Source organism: Silene latifolia, chromosome 2 (assembly GCF_048544455.1).
Source record: "Silene latifolia isolate original U9 population chromosome 2, ASM4854445v1, whole genome shotgun sequence".
Classification (NCBI taxonomy): domain Eukaryota; kingdom Viridiplantae; phylum Streptophyta; class Magnoliopsida; order Caryophyllales; family Caryophyllaceae; genus Silene; species Silene latifolia.
Window position 1 is genome coordinate 40199777 of NC_133527.1, and position 22397 is coordinate 40222173.

At 37.9% G+C, this 22397-nt stretch overlaps 1 long non-coding RNA gene across 1 annotated transcript in view; it reads right to left on the reverse strand.

The window, feature by feature from the left end:
* LOC141642635 (uncharacterized) overlaps positions 1-22397 on the reverse strand; it is a 98727-nt gene that overhangs the window by 73670 nt on the left and 2660 nt on the right. The window lies entirely within an intron of this gene.

Genomic DNA, 22397 nt, shown 5'->3' on the forward strand with positions numbered 1-22397 from the left:
CAGCTAGTGGCAGATTCCAGGAGAATATGGGATAAACTAAGGGGTGGAAGATCATTGATGACTTGGCCATCCATAAAGCTGAGTATGGGAATTCCCTGGGAAATCAAAGGAGAGTCTTGAATCTCCTTCTCAGTTTGCATTAGAAGCTCTCACGGTGAGATTTGACAAGTACGAGTTGGGAGGAGCTTCAAAAGGAGGGATTTACCATGTAAATGCTTTGTTTAAGACGGTCCTTTTTCGTCGTAAAAGATGTGGAGCTGAGGGACATGTTTCAGACAATTGTCCTAGTCTCTTTGAGTCTTGTGCTGCCTTTCAACATTATAGGCAGACAACCACTTACTATGAGCCGAATGTCCATCCAAACCTGAGGTAGAGCAGCCAAAATGTCTTGAATCCGACTCAACCTCCACAACAGCAACAGCAGTAGAATTATGTGCCCCCTCATAAGCAATAACAGTACCAAAAGCCTCCGTATGTCCCACAGCAGCAGCAACAAGCCCAAGGTTCTGATTTCAATGAGTTGAAGAATTTGTTGCTGAAGGAATCCCAGGCCAGAGAGGCCGGGATGAAGATGTTGGAGAGCCAAATTGCCCAATTGGCTAGCAAGAATACAACTCGAGCTCCGGGACATTTACCGACTCAAACGGACCAAAAGGAGACCCTTAATGCAATTACTTTGAGGAGTGGGTCTACCCTTAATGGGCCCATTATGGTTGAGGACGTCACTGAAAAGGATGAGGCGGAACCAAGCAAGAAGAAGGCTGTGACGAACAAAAACAAGAAAAAGACGATCAGCAGGTATGTTAGTCGATCGACTGACTTACCCAGTCGATCGACTGGTCCGCGACAACCAGAAGCTACTGTTCCTGCAGAAGTCAGTCGATCGACTGACCAACCTGGTCGATCGACTGACAGTGCTGCTGATAGTAATTCTTTTCGACCTCCGATGCCCGATAACTTGAGGGACCACTTGTTTCGGGGTACTACTGCCTCGAAAATATTGAGACAAGACCTGAATGCTGATGGGTCCGTTCCGGTTCCGAAGTACGACCCTTTGTCGATTAATGGTTCACATTTGAGACGGTCTGAAGAAGGGTCAAGCTACAACAAGGAGAAGGTTGTGGACTTCCAGCCCAAGTCCACCGATGCCGGCATGAGATATTTAGAGGAGAGGGCTAAGTTACTTCTTACAGCCCCTTATCCAGAGAGATTTGTGCCGACGAAGGAACAGGTATCATTTAATAAATTTGAAAATGTTATCCGTAGCTTAAATGTGCAAGTTCCTTTTCTTGAGTTAGTAAATCAAGTGCCTGCTTATATGAAATTCATGAAGCAACTCCTGTCTAAAAAGAAGTCACTTGAAACTGTGCACACTGTCGCACTCACTGAGGAGTCATGCTCTTATTTGACCCATACTGCACCCCTTGAGCTAGAAGACCCAGGTAGTTTCTCAGTCCCATGTAATATTGGCACCTTTCCTATTGAGAAAGCCTTATGTGACCTAGGAGCCATTATTAGTGTAATGCCTTTGAGTCTTGCTAGGAAGTTAAAGTTGAATAGGTTTGCAGTCATGAACATGACAGTACAGATGGCTAATCGATCTGCGGTCCAGCCAATAGGAGTCTTAGAGGACATTCCCATGCAAATAGGGAAGTTCTTCTTCCCTTTTGACTTCGTGGTACTAGATATGCCCGAAGATGCCCACATTCCTATTATTCTAGGTAGACCATTCCTGCACACTGCTAGTGCAGTTATTGATGTTGGTTCGGATACTTTGACCTTTAAGGTAGGCAACCATTCCATTGTCTTTGCCCAGACAGCTAGGAAGAAAGACCCCATGTGGCCCGTCACTTGCAATACGGTTTCTGAAAAGAAATCATATTTTATACTTCCTGATATGCCTATCTCTACCCCTACTCCTGTTGTGACAACTCCGCCTGCATCGGGAGCAAAGTGGAGGAAGATTCTTCTGTTTTAGACATTGCAGAGCTGGTTTGGGAAGGAAGAGCCACATGTTGCTCCGGTGTAAAGGAGCCAATCGTTCAAAGAGGCGGTCTAGGATGCCTTAGCTATGGCACGGATGAGGAGCCCGAAGATGAGCCAGTTAAAGCAACGGAGTCTGATCTGGATTCCGACGAGTCCGAAGAGGTCATTGAATGGGAAGATGTCCGACATGTTGATCCGTTGAGTTCTGCGGATGTTGGAGCTGAGAAGAGTGCAGCTGAGAAGATGAGCACTATTGAGGCTACCTCTTGTAGCCAGAAGCCGACCAAGTGGGCCATTCCGTGGCCATTCTTGATCAACTATTAGTTGATTAAGGCTTTTTCAAAAACTATACACTTTATTACTTTCGTTGAACTTTTTATTGTTTTGTGTGCGCGAGACTTCGCATTTTAAGTTTGCTTAGGATTTTTAGTATTTTATACTATTGCTTTGGGTTTTGCGCAATTTTTGGCGCGGTATTATGTGCGTTTGCAGGTTTATAGACCATATTAGCTCAAGTTCTCGAGCTAATTCGAAGAAATCAGAAAATTACAGCAGTATCTCCAGTCGATCGACCGCCTACCCTAGTCGATCGACTGAGGTGCGACTTCCATGAGCTTCTTTTCCTGTTCATTCCAGTCGATCGACTGCCTGCTATGGTCGATCGACCGCCTTACGTTGCTGTACCTGTTTTCGATCATTCCCCTACTGTGTTTCGTCGATTTTCGGAGTTGAGGGAGTCTTTTCTCCACTTTATTCTCCAACTCATTTCTGTTTCTTCTATTTTCCTTATATTGCACATAATTTTGCATTTCATAAATTGCTTTCTCGGTTTTATGCGTGGTATTATTGTCTTTTCAAATACCTTTTAGTAGCACTGCTGGCTACTGAAACATCCTAGCTCACGCTGGTTTGGGAAGGTTTCCTTTTGCTGCGCTTAAAGTCTTGTGAGTTTCCAAGTCTTTACTTCATGTCTTATTTAATTAATTTATCGCAAAATCCCATTTCCTTTTGCTTCTTTATACATGATTTTGCACAATAGGGACATTGTGCGATTTGGTTTGGGGAAGGGTTTTGCATTGCATTCATATGTTTTATTGCATTTCAGTTGCACGTTTACATTTTTGCCTTGCATTGTTTTATTTCATTTCATATATATATACAAAAATTCAAAAAACTTGAAAAAATTCACAAAAATTCAAAAAACTTTCATGTTTATTTTAGCATATAGGTCGAGTCGGAATGGTAGTATTTCAATGATGACATTGCATTTGCATCTGTTTTTGCCTAAGCCTTGCTAATTAACATGTTATTAGTAGAATCACACATGCATAGTCTACGAGTTTTTGTTAAATTATTTGCGGGACTCGAAACTTGACTTTGATTTTTGGCAAACTACATTATATTCTGAGATTTAGAGCCTTATAAGTGGTGTCATCTATAACCAGTTTATCTAGGATTGTGAGTAGTACTCCTTATGAGACATGTTACATAAATATGCATAAATATGAAATTGATCTGCTTAATACCTGTATGCATTCGGTTTATGGTTAGTTGACACATGTGGTAGAGGTTTTCCTTTATTCATTTTGCCCATAAGCTCCACACTGCCAAAAACAGCCTTTTTGTCCCGTTACTACATTCTACATTTAGCCTGCCCTTGTCAAGCTAGTAGTTTAGTTTTTGGGATTGTTACTACGTTTTTGGTGGCATATGCTCATTTTGAGATGAAGTTGGGAAGTTCGAAAAAGAAAAGAAAGAAAGGAACAAAGAAAAAAAAGAAGAAAAATGATTCGAAAAAGAAAAAGAGAGTGATGTACTGTTTAATGCAGTCGATCGACTGCTCCACTTGGTCGATCGACCGATGCCCGAGAAGAAAAAAAAAAAGAAATCAATTCGCATGATTCAAGTCTTTATTCAAATGGCGATTTTTGCTCCCATGTTTCATTTGTATCTTATGGGGAGTTGATTATTTCGGAAATTGTGAGTTTTGTGCTTGCTATAGCACCGTGTAGATTGAAGTTTGAGCAAGAAGTGGATATTGTCATATGGTTTTGTTACGGTACTAGCTTGATCACCTGTACCCCCACATTCCCATAAATTTTTTGCCTTTCCTGCCCATTACCTCACATATCCCTTATTTACCTCGACATGTGTCATGGTCATTTGTTCGGTTGGAATGCATATGTTCGGTTGCAGAGATTACTTTCATATTATTTTGCAGGCATGTTCTTATAGGTCGTAGTTAGGTGAGTGTCACTAACACAATGAATTCTTTCTATCTTTCACATATATTCACCTGTATTTATTGAGTGATTTGAGCGACCCGTGAGAGTCCAATTTGATAAGTCTCTATAGTTGACGGTTCAGCAGTTTTTGACAACTACATAACTCGTTTGCATGATTCACATTTCTAATTGATTGTTGGTTTTTGCATTAAATTGGTTTAGGCTTTACTTGTGCATTTCGCTCTGAGATTGAACTCGTTCCATTAGGTTTTTAGGATCGAGTCTAGTTCTTGCTTGGGGACAAGCAAGGGTTTGGTTTGGGGAAGTTTGATGCGTGTCATTTATATGATGTTTTACACCTCATTTTACACGCATTTCAGAGCTCAATTGTGTAGTTTTATGCTACTATTTGCCCCATTTCGTCTACTTTTGTATTTTTATGTAATATTGCAGATTTATGTGGAAATGAGTAGATATTGAGCTAAATCCGTCCCCGAGTGCATTGCATTGCATTTGATATGGAGTAGAGACTCGAGAAATGAACTTGGTGCGCGTTTCGAAGCCTAAAAGACAACTTTATGGAGAATTAGAAGCGAACTACCAGCTATGGTGGTCGATCGACTGCCTCATATGGTCGATCGACCAATGCACGATCCCCAGAAGCTTCTGTTCAGCAATGACCAGTCGATCGACCAGCCGCAATGGTCGATCAACCAAGCCGCTACTCTGACGCAAACAAAAAGATCGAGAAATAGAAAGCCCATTGTGTATTAGGTTTTGCGAATAATGTTACGTTATATTTCTATATAACGTAACCTGACATTGAGCTTTAATCATCTAGTATTCCATCTAGTATTCCATCTAGTTTTTATTCAAGTTTTAGCATACAGTTCTTTAGGAAATAATTAGGGTTCCGAATATTGTTTCGTATTCAATACAAGTTACTCTTTGCATTCGTTTTTTGGATTCTATTCCTGCAATTCTTCCATTCGGTATTCTCATGTTCTTGTTCAGTTTTATTGCTTATATTTCGTTCCTAGTATAGAATTGCTAGTTAGTTTCCCGAAGCCGATTATCGTTTATTGCTATTTGTTATTTAACTATTTCAAGCATGAATTCAGTAGATTATTTCGTTTATATTGTTGTTGTTTTCATCAATATTATGAGTAGCTAAATTCATCGTGCTAGGATGTAGGGGATCTGTAGGATAGGCGGCATTAGAATAGGGAACCCTGAATCGCGCCACAGTCGATTGACTGCCTACCTTGGTCGATCGACTGGCCTCGTGAGATATGCTTCGTTTTAATTAATTTAATTTCTATATTTGACGAATCGAGTGCACGCGACTAGTTGAATTTTTAGGATTTGACCGACCCAATAAAGATCGAAAGATAGGGAAGGGAGATAGCCTACCTAATTAAGACGACTAGATTAGCGAGATCGAAAGATATGCTAGTTTAGGCTTTTGAGTCACTTTTCAGGACGAAAGTTAGTATTAGTGATATTAGGGACCTGTAGCGAGATCGAAAGATGCTACTTGTGAGAGTGGACCGAGAGGACCTCTTATTTTCCCGTCTCACGTGTTTGATTAAGACCTACCTAGTATGCTGCCGCCGAAACTATAGTGAACCAACCATCTTAGCACCCCTTTTTATTCTTGATTTCATCTACGGTTTAGTTTATTTTACTTTTATTGCCTTAGCTATAGACCAAATCAACTCAACCCCCACATTCGTTACCTTAGACTGAAGTTAGACAACTAATAATTACATCTGCCTCTCTGTGGTTCGACCCTGTTACCACTAGCTTCTGTTAGTTTTAATAGGTATTATAAATATTATTTTTGGTACTCACAACGACGGGTATCAGGCGTGATTAGGTGTTCGATCAAAAGATCTTCCTAATACGTACCCTCACTCCTTACTCCAGATCTCTGTGAACATTCGTGTTCATTGGCATCCACGAGAGTCATTCTAGACATAGAATGCTAAGGGTAACGAGTTCTTGGTGTTCATGTCACTAATTTGTATCTTGACATGACACGAGTTATTCGAACGGTTTCCAATTTTCCACAATAAATTGGTGGCGACTCCACAAATGCAAACGCTTGTTCTCCCAAGCGCCCCCGTGGGCCCATTGTCCACACACTCTGCTCCTCCTTAAACAGTTCCTGATTGTTGGCGACTTTTTACTCTTCAGTCGATCGACTGATACACCTGGTCGATCGACTTCAGGTACTGGCAATTAAGCTCAATTACGTCAAAACTTGCTTTTTCAACTGCAATTTCCCGTCTTTCTCTCATAGAAATCCAACAAATCACCCTACGCGCTTTGCATAAAATAATTTAGCCTGCAAAAAAACTCACAAAAGCGCACGTCTACCAAAACAGTCATTACTAATACGGATTATACAAAGTAGCAAACCAAGACTAAGGAAATCTAAAGCAACCTAATGCAAATTAACTAAATAAACTGTAAAGTTCCTAATTACACAAAAATTACAAACCGGGTTGCCTCCCGGTTAGCGCTGGTTTAAGAGATCTCGCACGACCTTCTTACCTCAATTTGCAGCTTCTAATAGTGGGTCGAAGTACAATACCTCGACTTGACCAACGAACTCATCTGCACCGTGCTAGTGTTTCACATATTGGCCATTCACTTTGAATCTTTCTCCCGAAGAGGTCTCCAATTCAACTGATCCGAATTTTGTCACTGCGGTGACCGTGTAAGGGCCACTCCACCTGGATTTCAGCTTACCAAGAAATAAACGGATTCGACCGTTGAAAAGAAGTACCTTATCACCAATATTGAACTCACGCTTTATGATCCTCTTGAAATGACAGCGCTTTATCTTCTCCTTGTAGATCCTAGCATTATCATAGGCCAGCAGCCTAAATTCCTCTAGCTCATTCAACTGCGTCATACGTTTCTCACGAGAGAGGTTAGGATCTAAATTCAAATCACAAATTGCCCACCAAGATTTACGTTCTAATTCAACAGGCAAATGACACGTTTTACCATAAATCAATCGGAATGGTGACATCCCAATTGGCGTTTTAAACGCGGTCCTATAAGCCCACAAGACATCATCCAACTTAAGACTCCAATCTTTCCGTGATTTAGAAACAACTTTAGCTAACATTTCTTTCAATTCTCGGTTAGAAATCTCAACTTGACCACTAGTCTGGGGATGATACCTCAAACCTCTATGATGTTGGACACCGAATTTAGTCAACATAGCACAAAGTTGTTTTTCTTTAAAATACATACCTCCGTCGCTAATGACAACCCTAGGGACACCAAAACAGGGGAAGATTATCTTTTTAAACAGCTTAATCACGGCTTTTGCATCGCAATGGGGAGTAGCAACAACTTCTACCCATTTGGACACATAATCTATGGCCACGAGGATATATTTATTACCTTGACTGCTCGGAAAGGGTCCTTCATAATCAATGCCCCAAACATCAAAAATCTCAACCTCTAGAATACCTACCTGCGACATCTCATGTCTCTTTGAAATATTCCCCGATCTTTGACAAGCATCACACTCAGCAACAAAATTCCGACTATCTGCATGCAAAGTTGGCCAATAGAAACTAGATTGGAGTACCTTAGCCACAGTCCGGGACGGACCATGGTGACCACCATAGGCAGAAAAGTGGCAAGGTTCTAGGATATCCTTGACCTCCCATTAAGGCACACATCTCCGGATAATACCGTATGCGCATTCTTTGAAAACATAAGGGTCATCCCAATAGTATTGTCTAGCATTATAAGCGAACCGCTTCTTCTGCTGCCATGAAAGCTCGGGTGGTATTTTACCATCCTTTGCAAAATTAGCATAATCAAGCAAACCACGGAGGTGGATAAGACCCTGAATTGGTAATAACTAATGAGACTCTCATCGGAAAAGAATCATCAATGGGTAACGAATCTTCCCTTTCGTCACCATTTGTAGACGCGATAGATGATCAGCTACCACATTCTCTGCACCTTTCTTATCTTTAATCTCCAGATCAAACTCCTGCAAAAGGAGTATCCACCTCAAAAGCCTCGGCTTCGCATCCTTCTTAAGAAAGAGAGTCTTCAGCGCTGCATGGTCAGTATAAACAATAACATTAGTACCAAATAAATACGAACGAAATTTATCTAAGGCAAAAACTACAGCTAGAAGCTCCTTCTCAGTTGTGTAATAATTAACTTGAGTCTCATCCAGAGTTCGACTCGCATAATATATGGCATTCAAAACTTTATTTTCCCACTGTCCTAATACTGCACCAATCGCATAATCGCTAGCATCACACATAATCTCGAATGGGAGGTCCCAATCAGGCGGCTGAATGATTGGCACCGAAACTAAAGCCTCCTTTAACCTGTTAAAAGCTAAAAGGCACTCATCAGTAAACTCAAAAACAACATCTTTAAGAAGCAATTGTGTAAGTGGTTTAGCAATTTTCGAAAAATCCTTAATGAACCGCCGATAAAAACCAGCATGGCTAAGAAAACTCCTCACTCCTTTAACATTCACAGGAGGAGGCAGTTGCTCAATCACTTGCACTTTTGCATTATCAACATGTATGCCCTTATCAGAAATCAAATGTCCCAACACAACTCTCTCATTGACCATGAACAGACATTTTTCCCAGTTTAAAACAAGATTAACATCAATACAACGCTGCATGACTTTATCAAGGTTAGCTAAACAACGATCAAAGTCACTACCATAAACTGAGAAGTCATCCATAACTACTTCCATAATATTCTCTATATAATCAGAAAAAATCCCCATCATGCACCTCTAGAAGGTAGTTGGGGCGTTACACAATCCGAAAGGCATTCTGCGGTACGCAAAAACACCCTGTGGACAGGTAAATGTGGTCTTACTCTGATCATCCGGATGAATAGAGATCTGAATGAACCCTGAATATCCGTCTAAGAAACAGAAAAATTTATTAGAGGCTAGTCTTTCGGTCATCTGGTCAACAAAAGGGAGGGGGAAATGGTCTTTTTTTGTGATGGCATTTAACTGTCTGTAGTCAATGCACATCCGCCAACCTGTCACAACTCGAGTTGGTATTAATTCATTTTTCTCATTTTGAACCACAGTGGTCCCTCCTTTCTTCGGGACTACCTGAACTGGGCTAACCCACTTGTAGTTGCCAACTGTATAAATAATACCTGCATCGAGTAGTTTCATCACCTCAGCCATGACAACCTCTTGCATCTTCGGATTCAACTTGCGCTGACTCTGTCTGTAAGGCTTGTGACCCTCCTCCAGCTCAATTATGTGCATGCAAATGTCAGGGCTGATGCCCTTAATATCATCCAAAGAATAACCTAAAGCTTTCCTGTTTTTCTTAAGTACACACATCAAAGCAGAAAGCTGGTTATCGTCAAGCTTAGCACTAACAATAGCTAGGTATTGCTCCGTATCATCTAAAAAGACATACTTAAGATTAGGAGGAAGTGGCTTACACTCTGGCACCTTACCTCAACAGCATAGGCAGAATCAGCTTCAATGGCATAGCAAGTGTTTACCAAATAAGCGTTGGCCAGGCTTGCGATCATCTCATCTTCTTCCTCTGTGAGCTCGCGGCCTTCCATTACTGCTTCCAAAACATCCAGCTCATCAGCATTCTTCGCTGGATTAACTGCAGACTCATCTAAAAAGGTTAAATCAACTAGAGGATCCTTGGCTAAGGATTCCCTCTAGTTACAATTAACAGTCATGTCAACAATATCAATGGAATAACACGTATCATCATCAGCAGGTTCAGTCGCAGTGCGAGCAAGACTAAACTCAATTTTATCATCCCCTACCTCCAAGGTCAAGACTCCCCGTTTGACATCAATCACAGCCCCAGTCGTATGTAAAAATGGTCTACCTAAGATAATAGGTATCTGACTATCCTTAGCAATGTCTAAAACGACGAAATCGATAGGAATAAAGAACTTACCCACTCGAACGGGTACATCTTCTAAAATACCTAAGGGTCTCTGAATCGATCTATCTGCCATCTGAAGGGTCATATTAGTCACCTTAAGGTTACCTATATTTAAATTTTCACACACAGAATATGGCATGACACTGACACTGGCCCCTAGATCACAAAGAGCCTTCCCAAATTCATGGTTACCTATAGTACATGGAATCAAAAAACTACCCGGGTCCTTTAATTTAGGTGGTATGTTGCTTCGTGAAAGAACATTACACTTCTCAGCAAAAGCAATAGTACCAACATCATTAAAAAATTTCTTACGAGTTAAAATATCCTTCATAAACATAGTGTAAGAAGGTACCTGGGTAATCAAGTCGGTGAAAGGAACGGTTACCTCAAGATTCTTGACAATCTCAAAAAATACTTGCGCTCCAAATTTGTGTTCTTTAGACGCTCCGGATACGGGACCGCAACACTGATCGTAAGATCAACAACTTTCGGCTTCCGAATGTTCAAAACCTCCGTCACATCATCATTAGCTGTGGTATCTTGCAAATCAAATGACGGGTTTTCATTCTGTACAGGTACACCAGTCGACCGACTAGATGGTTCGGTCGATCGACTAATAGTGTTGGTCGGTCGACCAGATGGGGTGGTCGACCAATTGTGGGAGCTGGGTTCCAAAAGCTTCTGATTGTCAGAAAGAAAAGTGTTGTCATAGGTGTTGGTCGATCGACTGGGGTGTTTGGTCGATCGACCACTTGTACTGGGAATGTCGTCTTTTTCCGCATCAGAAAATAAAGTCGACGCTTCAGCATTTTCAAAGTCCTTCCCTGGCTTTTCAGGTCCATCATATGAAAGACCGTTGCGGAGGTGAATCGCATTAATAGTCTCAATAGGAACTTCAAATTTGCTTGAAGAATTAGCAACTTGATTAGCCGCTAAAATAGCGAATTGGTTTTCAAAATTCCATGCAGATTCAATTCGTGCTTCTTCAATTTTCAACACTTGATCTAAAAGAGTTTGGACTACCGTTCTCAATTCCGCAGTTTCATTTGTGTCATGTACAGGAGCATTCTGCTCTGAATTTCCTTGCTTCAACTGTCGAAAAGCAAGAACTGAAAGATCATAGATCCATATTAGACTCTGTAATAAAAATTAAATTATCTCATAATTTGTCATTTAGGTGATCTATGTAACATGCATGCTAATATGAAATCATAAAAATGAAAGTATAAGGAAAAACTATTTCCTTACATTGATTTTGTGGTAATAAGGGCACAAACTAGTTCACCTTACTAGTTTGTTCTTGAGCTATATGAATATGGAAGATCCTCCAAAAACCAACCTCCAAAGTAGAAGGTCTTCTTCCTTAATCCACCCAAGAACGTACTCAACAACCTTACTAATATTAATTAGATATAAGTAAGACTACCCTTGATAATATGTAAATATTACTAACATCTTAGTAATAAAATTTTGATACTAACTTCTTAGTAAAATGTTGCTTATGATTTTTTTAGAGAGAAAGACCAATTATTTTTCACATGCAAACACACCAAAAGAAGTAGTGTGAAAATGAACAACAATTGGAGTGTTTTATGGGTGAAAGTGGCGGGTGGAACTAGTGGAGTGAGGGAGTGCTCTTCTTTTTATTTTTGTCCAATCTTATATCACAAGCAAGTGATCATAAAATGACTTATGGAAGAACCAACAAGTAAAGTGAAATGATTATGTCTATAATCATCCATTAAACTCCATTTACACGGTCCAATGTCCCATTTACGGGTCCATTTTGGTTCTTATATTTATCGCACAAATACGTGTAAATTTTATTCAAACATCGTATCATGTTTAAATGCTTCCAATTAATTTCGTCTAAATCACTCCGTAAATATATGTGTACCGCTACACATATAGTGTACGTACCAATACTAATTACATTAGTCAACTAGTACCAATTTAATAATTAACTGCTTAATCATTAATTCTCGTCTCAAATAATTTATTATTCAATTATCGCATAATTAAATAATAATTTCCGTACCTCGAGTTCACAACTCGATATCTCTCTAAATCAATTTAATCGACTAACTCTTAGTCAATTTAATCAAGGGACTAATTTAAATTGTATCTCATACAATTAATTAGCTTTCGTGTTGGGGCTCGTTCCTTTAGGTGTGACCGAAAGGGATCAGCAGAACACCGCCGTCTCACGACAGTAACGTCAAACCCTAGTTGGCCAACCGTTACCGATATACGTTGATCAGCTGACTAGGATCAAATAAAAAAGTATCTGATGATATTCCTTTAATGAGATTTATTATGTAAACGCACTATTGTTGAGGACACTAACTCCAATAATCTCCCACTTGTCCGACACAAGGTGTGCGTGCGCTACCAATTCTCTTGTCCGTTTTAATCTCCCACTCAATGCAAGGTGTCTTTCGGGTCGCACTTGCACACGAACATATCGCGAGTGGTTTTCTCGATCGGGAGTGTGACTACCTGACCGGAAAAATCTCTCACATATTACTTCCGAGCGTGGCCACGCATTTGTAGTCATTAACTCCTCGAGTGGCCTTGAGATATAGTTACCCAACGTGGGTGGACAATTCCTGTATGCCCTATCTATCCTAGTGCCCAATACAGATCACCATGACCTAGTAAATGCCCTTTTGGCCTCCTTTCACGGCACAACCTAGGACAAAAACGAAAGTCACTCGAAAACTGCACTTGCTCAGATAATAGTCTCCAGTCAAAAGAATCGACTCATTAGAACATCTTAGAGATCCCCGCCACGACCAGGCGTCTATAATAGAACTTAGGGACTCTCTAAATGGTCACTGTCCGGCAAAATGTCACACACTCTGCCTATGTAATCGACTAGTCATCACGCATGACCTTATGGTGTTGAACAACCATCAATCGACTTACAATCTAGTCACTCCGAGACGTCACCTCATTAAGTGACTAGGGACAAAATACAATGTTCATCTTATCCACTTGAATATTGTTCAACATTGTCTCCACAACTTATTCAGATAAACAAGGTATTCAATGTTTTCAGTCAAACTGAATAGTTGAGTTCTTAAAGAAACTCTAACAATGAATGCGATCATCACTTATGTAAATATCAATACTCTATCCAATATTTACATAACGATCTTCAGCAATGAAGGTATACTGCTCAATCACATTGAGATGACATAACCATCATGTCTACCTTATGCCAACGGCTTTGGTTAAAGGATTAGCAACAGTTGCATCCCTCTAATTTCCATTGCAATTTTCCTTTGTTCTATGCAATCTTTTATCACATAGAGCCTTTCTAAGTACATATCTAAACAAGTTTTTAGACTCTGGTTCTAAAGCCAGTCAAACACTCCCACTGTTTTCACAGTCTCTCGGGAGACGATATTCGGCTAACGGAACTACTCTAGTTCCATTAAATTCCGGTTATCAACTATCTCTTTTACAACATCGAATGCTGTAATGTACTTAGCTTTTCGTTCATGATTTGTACGTATAACACTTATACATACACATTCTTCATATGACATCTTTTATGTATGACTCCTCATACATATCTTCTTTATACATGTATAACTTCTTATACATATATGTATAACTTCTTATACATATTATTCTTTAACGAGGCCCATAACATCTTATAAGCATAGGAATGTTTCCGTGTAATCCTTTTACACAAAATTCATAAATTTCTCCAAACTATAAGAGTAAATTCTCAGTGCTTCTCAAGTACTCAAGGATGCTCTTGATAATCATCTAGTGACACTCACTAGAAAATGATTGGTAATGACTTCTCATATTCTCAACATGATAAGTCCCGACGAGAGAAGCTTTTAGCATATTTAATAGATCCTGCAGCGGAAGCACAAGAGATCATATTAATTGTTCAACAACTTGAACGAGTCAAGAATCTTATCACATAAGTCTCTTGACTTTAATGCTAATATCCATAGAGATCTATCTCATTATATCCGGATATTTTAATATGCGCCATGCTACTCTCAATTATTCACCCGAGAATATTTCTAGTCACTAATATGTCAAACACATATTTTAGACTAAGAAATATCACCTTAGCTACATTTCTAGTCACTAATATGTCAAGCACATATTTAGACTAAGAAACTCACTTTAGCTCCCACTAAACTCCATGTATCATCATGTTATCTTGACACTCGAGTAATACCGTTTTGATAGAATACATGATTGAACCCAAAGTTCCAACTCTTTGACGTATATAGATCACAAAAGGGATCTTTCAAGCATGCTAGGCTTCTTAGCATTGACAACATCAACAAAACTTCTCCCAAGGAGAAAGTTTCATTATTCATTTGGCGAATCTCATCCTCATGAGAAGCTATATTGCTAAGAACATACGAATTGATAAAGGCATTTGGGTTGTCACAAAACTCTCTATAAAACCCAAATTTTAAACATCTTATGTAACCTCTACGACAAGATCAAGGTAACCAACCAAAGTATTCACCTTAAATCAAATCTCGAAAACATCTCGTGTTTCCTTCTTTATCGCATCGTGTGCAAGGAGATCAATTCGGATTGCATGGTGACACGCCATCACATAGAGTTCATACTATAGAAAAGCCTTTGATGAGAGTTTATGATTCGTCACTTTTAAAAAAGTAACGCAATATTATCTCAAAATTATCTCCTTATAACCACTGAGCCACAATAAAGAACGTCTTCTTGCATTGTACTCACCACTGAGTCTCAATAAATAACGTCTTCTTGCATTGTACTCAGTTTGTGGGTCTTGGACTTCCGCAAGTTCAAAATTTCTCCCACTCCGTCTTCCAGAAAATGAAAATCTTTCTGGAAAGACAGTATTATAAGCCACAAACTCTTTGTTCTCGTTTTGGAGGAGTAAAAACCATGTGGTTTAATTTTGGATAACCCTCACAGATGCACAAATTGGTTCTGAACATAAACATTTATGATCCCAAATGTATAAAAAGACAAGTTAGGGACTCTCCCTATCCATATCTCATATGGAGTCATTAAGGCTATCATAGTCGGGTTTTAAACTTTTAGTGAGAAAATAGCTTACAAAATTGCGAAAAACCTCAAACTATATCTCATAAAGTTCGGTTTATATACTTGACTACACCATACTCTATGGTGTCCCAAGGAGAAGGTATTATGTGAACTGGTTCACAACCTTCTTAGTGATTATCAAGATCATTACTTGATATTACCCATTTGATCTTCAAAGTCATTACCTTGAAACTTCCGATCAACATCTTGATCTTGTCGTGTTTTTGGTTTACTACTTCATTTTGAAAATATTTCACGTTTCAAAAATCACTTTTATGTCTTATTAAATAGATACGAGGTTTTCATATCTACTTAACAATACGGTAAAAGTAACCAAGTATGTATATTACCAACTATCGGCCTTATACATCCGTATGTATATGGTCAATCACCTCACTATTGTGTTTCTTTTCTACAAAAGAAAACATAATACATGCACACATACCATAAGACTCACAATCAAATGGTTGTTCAATGTGCTTTTCGTTTACTCGTTTGAAACGAATTTACTTGAGGTTTGATCAATTAGGTTCACCGGAATAGAGACTTTAAAATCTACAAGATAGTATAACATTTAGTTTTCGTGAAGAATGTAAAATTCCTCTAACTTAAGTGGTCTAAACCAACCACCAAGTTATCATAGGAGTACGTACAACATTTTGTTTTAAATCACATAAGTGATGCCTTCTATGTATAAACATAGATGATTACATTCTTTTAAAACCAAATTTAGGTACATTTGTCCCCATCGAAATCATTGCTAATCTAGCACCATTTCGATACAAAAATGTCCTATGCTAGACGCCTTACGTTTTATCAATTCATGTAAACTTCTTTACAAAGAAATGATCCATACTTGATATCTCATACCAAGATAGTGGAACTAGCCTATCCATTGAGTAGATGTCTCCTTCAACTTTGTCCTATCGCATACATCTAGGGTTGATTCTTCTTAACTCCCACTCACTTTCACATTCCTCTTTGCTTCAATCAAGCAAAAATGAATCTCATAAAAACCTCTCTTCACGTCATTCGTGATATTTTATACACTTAGTAAGAGTGAATTACTATAAAGTGAGTGCAATATGTGGCAAAATCTCAACTTCTTGCGAAATTGGACTACCTAACCGTTCAATTGTCATCATATGCCTAAACTCTTTAGTGCATAAACAATCGATTTGGCCTTTCTCGAAGTGAGCCATTTGACGGTATCATATTGGAGTATTTTTGTGTTTTTAAAAACTCTTTTCTTAAACTTTTGAATTACTCTTGAGTAATTAAAACTAATACGTCATCTTCATGACGGAGGTGTCTCTTCCGAAATCAAGACTCTCTTGATAAAATGTGACTTCCTTTTAAACTCGTAATATGAGTTTGCAACATAAAACCCCTTTTTAATATGTATGGACGTTAAGTTGTATAATAATCGCAAAAATCGTTGTAAGCTTATGTAGGTGAATTGGTAAATCATGTTACCAATCATTAATTCCTTCAAAGAAACCGCTTCCTATGAAAGAACGAAACGAGTATAATAATAAATAGAGGTTGAAAGGAGGATGAAGTGCGCGATGTCATAGTAAATTCATTAATGAAAAAGAACGAAAAATAGGAAAAATTAACATTCAATGTTTTTAAAAATACTTGTGAAAAACATGTTCAACAAGTTTTAGCATTTATATAATGATCTCTCACTAAATTATATATATGATTCCGAGACCCAAATATTAAACAAAAATGAGCATCGCTTGGGCGAAACATCCCATAATTGTGTACATTCGGTAAGTCACGTTGACTAATTCTACCTCTAGAACTCTTGGTCGACGAATTTCCTTAAATCCATCTACTAGCCCCGGAACAAAAGACCGTCTTATATCCCGTTGAGTCCAACCAATTTTGGCGTGTGATAACCGTTTACCACCCTACTTACCCAAGGTAAAAAGAGAACACCCCGCTTGGGCGAGCGTGGCTCTAATGAACAAGAGATTCATAGGTGTTACTAATTGGTAAGGCTAATCTCAATTTTAGTTATGTGAGAGATCTTGTCAATTTAGTCATAAATTCCTTATAAGTGAATTAATTCGGTGAATGTAAATGACGTGAATTGACAACCGCGAAAATAAAATGCATGTGAATGGCGATTTTGGCATGCGCGAAAATAAAACAAGCAAACATGTAAGCATATGAATAAATCCTAGTATGACCACCTAGTTAATAAAAAATAGTTTATTACATTTCGGAAACCAACTCCTTGGTCCCTTGCCTCTTCATTCCAAAAGTTGCTCTTCCTTGTGAGATTTGGAACACCTTCCAAAAATAGACTCCGTCTCGATGTAATCCGTCTTTTGGAAACGCCGGTAAAAATAACTATTACAAATGAATTACATAGCTATTCTTATTATACATTAATTAATAAAATAAATAAAACTATAAATTAATTACAAACCGATGATACGAGATCGTATTTAATTACAAACAAATCGATATTGCCATTCATTTCTGGTAATAACAATTAAAATAAACTAGGCCATACTAGGTACAACAAAATAAATACTTTAAATAAATGATAATCATTCATTCAACTTAAATAAATATGCTTAAAATGCTGTAAAATGATGCCAAAATCGCCCTATCTATCATTCGTTGGTATCTATCTCGGTTTTTATGGATTTAATCGATTTTTAACATCTAAAAATCAATAATCAACTCTTAAATCTCATTTAAGTCCAAACTAATTGTCCAAACTATTTTGAACCTCAAAATTAGTCCTCCCTAATTTTATGATAAATAATTAGTTTGATTTGGTGATATTTTCCTAATGTAATCGATAAAATCATAATATTTAAGTAAAAATCCAAAATAATTGAAAATTTACCCAAACAATTGAAACAAAAATTTTTCGTTTTCTGGAGCACTCCTAAGAACACCAAAATGTCAGAAAAATTGCCCAAAAATTCCGGATAAATTTTATAAAAAAAAATCTATATTTATCGGTTTTTAACCACTAAAACCAATAAACATCAAAACAAAGTGAAAACATACATGCAAAATCACTTTTAACATTTAAAAAATATGTTTAAATGTACATAAATTTATCATGGGCAGAATCTGTGGGATTTATCTATATGCATCCCTTTATTTTTAAGGATTATAACGAATTATAAAGTGATGATTACGAGTCATAAAACTAAATTGCATAAACAAAACGTAAAGGATTAAGAAATAACCTTCGGTCCTAGCTTTTATGGCCTATGAACAATATCGCAATGATATTCTCCTATCAGTTGCACCCAAGACGATATGAGATATGCCCTTGTTCTTTTGCTAGAATCGATCCCTCAAATTTTCTGTAAAATTAGGGTTTTTTTATGTTTTGTTGAGATGAGAGGCAAGAATGAGTGGAAAAAAATTAGGTTAGAAAATCAACTCCCTCTAACCTACTTAAACCGTGAATTAGGTTAGTAATAGGGTAGATGTTTTCTTCCATATTTTCGGCCCATATAACCAAAACTAGGAGAGTTAATTTCTCTTTTTTTCGGTTATTCCAAAAATGTATAAAATGTGTAAATTGTTATCTAGTGAGGATCGAACCCATGACCTCTTGGTTTGAGTACCCTCACTATTACCACTATGACACATTCATCTTGTTGATATTAAATATAACCGATTACATTTAATTACGAATTAACAGATTAATTCGTCCAAGCTAACATTACATACATTTAATTAAATATAACTTATTATATTCAATTTACGAATTGACAGTTAATTCGTCTCAACTAATATTATTTAATCTTCATTAAATAATTGTCTCATCAACACATTGACTAACTGTTTAGTCATATAAGGCATCAATGTGATTATATTTCTATAACCACATCTCTCAAACACATCCTATAGGTGTGACCTTTAGGGCCAGTTGATCACCGCCATCTGTATGATAATAACGTCAAACTTTCTAGCAAGCAAACCGTTATTAGGTAATCGTTAATCAACTGATTAAAATACGAGGTATACCCTTGTGAACTTGTAAGAGATTTACAAATGTTATCACACTAATTTGTGGAGGACACAAGCTCCAACAAACTCCCACTTGTCCTCACAAGTGTATGTGCGATAACCGATTCTCATATCCTAACATTTCTCCCACTCAATGTAAAACAATTTGCAAATCCGTATTCACAAAGGTCGTATTTTACAAGCGATCATCATCAAGAGTGGTTTCCCCGACTAGAGAGTTACTTAACTGATAAACGAATCATCATTCGAGCATGGCCATGCATTTCAGTTACAACTCCTCGAGTGGCCCTGAGAAATAACTATACCTGATAAGGATTGAATATTTTCCTCAACTCGAATCCTGCAGATGTAAGCACAGTATGAAATGACCCAGAAAAAATCTTCTTAGCCTCCAGTTACGGCAGACCGTGAGAAAGAAACCAAAGTCACCCAAAAACTGCCTTAATCTCAAGAGACAGTCGATAGTCAAAAGAATCGACTCTAGGAACACAATGGATGTCCTATCCACGACTTGGCATCGAATGTTTATAAACATTTAGGACTCCATTACATTGGCACAAAAAGTTGTCCTACGAGGTATCGTTATAATCTCGCATCTGTGATCGATCAGTCAACCGTTTGACTTATGGCTCGTTGAACCCACCATCAATCGACTGCACAATATAATAGCCGGAGTTATCAGCTCACATTGGCGATTACGGACCAAAACAAATATAATGTAATTCAGTTCACTTTGTGGCGTTCAATGTTGTCAGTACAATCCACATGAAAAACAAAATATTATAAAAACGATGAAGTTATAAATAGTTTATGAAAAAGATAACGTATCGAATTCATAATCAACTACTATAACTCAGGTACACGTTTAATTCTCATGGAAATAACGTGCCGTTCATGCTTATCATATTTCAATGGCTCAGTAGTAGAATCTGCTACAACTTCCTGTTTGGAACTATTCCAGCTGACCGCAGCACCATTAAGAGTAACAACGAATCTAGATTGAGATTTCTAATCATCTTGATCCGTTTGGAAGGACTCTCTAAAAAAAAAAATTATCTCATAATTTGTCATTTAGGTGATCTATGTAACATGCATGCTAATATGAAAGCATAAAAATGAAAGTATAAGGAAAAACTATTTCCTTACATTGATTTTGTGGTAATAAGGGTACAAACTAGTTCACCTTACTAGTTTGTTCTTGAGCTATATGAATATGGAAGATCCTCCAAAAACCAACCTCCAAAGTAGAAGGTCTCCTTCCTTAATCCACCCAATAGCTTACTCAACAACCTTACTAATATTAACTAGATATAAGTAAGACTACCCTTGATAATATGTAAATATTACTAACATCTTAGTAATAAAATTTTGATACTAACTTCTTAGTAAAATGTTGCTTATGATTTTTTTAGAGAGAAAGACCAATTATTTTTCACATGCAAACACACCAAAAGAAGTAGTGTGCAAATGAACAACAATTGGAGTGTTTTATGGGTGAAAGTGGCGGGTGGAACTAGTGGAGTGAGGGAGTGCTCTTGTTTTTATTTTTGTCCAATCTTATATCACAAGCAAGTGATCATAAGATGACTTATGGGAGAACTAACAAGTAAAGTGAAATGATTATATCTATAATCATCCACTACACTCCATTTACATGGTCCAATGTCCCATTTACGGTCCACTTTGGTTCATATATTTGTCGCACAAATACGTGTAAATTTTATTCAAACATCGTATCATGTTTAAATGCTTCCAATTAATTTCGTCTAAATCACTCCGTAAATATATGTGTACCGCTACACATATAGTTTACGTACCAATACTAATCACATTAGTCAACTACTACCAATTTAATAATTAACTGCTTAATCATTAATTCCCGTCTCAAATAATTTATTATTCAATTATCGCATAATTAAATAATAATTTCCGTACCTCGAGTTCACAACTCGATATCTCTCTAAATCAATTTTATCGACTAACTCTTAATTAATTTAATCAAGGGACTAATTTAAATTGTATCTCATACAATTAATTAGCTTTCGTGTTGGGGCTCGTTCCTTTAGGTGTGACCGAAAGAGATCAGCTGAACACCGCCGTCTCACGATAGTAACGTCAAACCCTAGTTGGCCAACCGTTACCGATATACGTTGATCAGCTGACTAGGATCAAATAAATAAATATCTGATTATATTCCTTTAATGAGATTTATTATGTAAACGCACTATTGTGGAGGACACTAACTCCAACAAGAACTACCTCCTTATCACTAAGACAATCTTCGGCACAATGACCTTCAACTCCACATCTTTTACACATAGTATCTGGAATCTCAGTAGGAGTTTCAGTTTCCTTCTCCTCGGAACCCTTAGCTGTCTCAAGCTTTTCAAAACGAGCATTCATAGAAGCTTCAAGTGCCGCAACAGTACTCATTTCTACACTTGGTTTTCGCGAATTCCCACGCGAATTCCCAGATTCAGCTCTATGGATCGCCATCTCCTCAATAGTGTTCCTACCCTTATTATGATCTGTATTATTCTGGAACCTACCATTTGCAGCCGCATCAAGGATAACTATATAGTCATCATACAAGGCATTATAAAATTGGTTGCAAAGATACCACTGCAGAAAACCGTGGTGAGGGACAGATCGAACCAACTTCTTGAAACGGACCCATGCTTCATGAAATTCTTCATCGGGTCCTTGCTGGAAATTTGTAATTTGACCTCTCAAAGCATTAGTCTTTGCAGAAGGATAATATCTTTTATAAAAAGCCAATGCTAGAGAAGTCCAGTCTGTAACTCCAGCTGCTGCCTTATCAAGGTAGCGGTACCACTCACGCGCAGAATCTTTCAAAGAGAATAGAAACATCATCTCCTTTACTTCATCTTGAGTCACTCCAGCCGGTACAGGTATGGAACAGCAATAATCCGTGAAAATTTCCATATGCTTCCCTGGATCCTCATCTGGTAGACCAGCAAACTAGTTCCGCTCCACTAAAGTGATGTAAGAGGGGCGGAGTTCGAAATTCCCATGTGTAGGAGTGGGGAGATCGAATCCTTTAGGAAGATCATGCACCTTCGGTTGAGAATAATCGTATATTGTTGGCATGATTTGTAGTAGAATCGGGAGTACTCAAGCC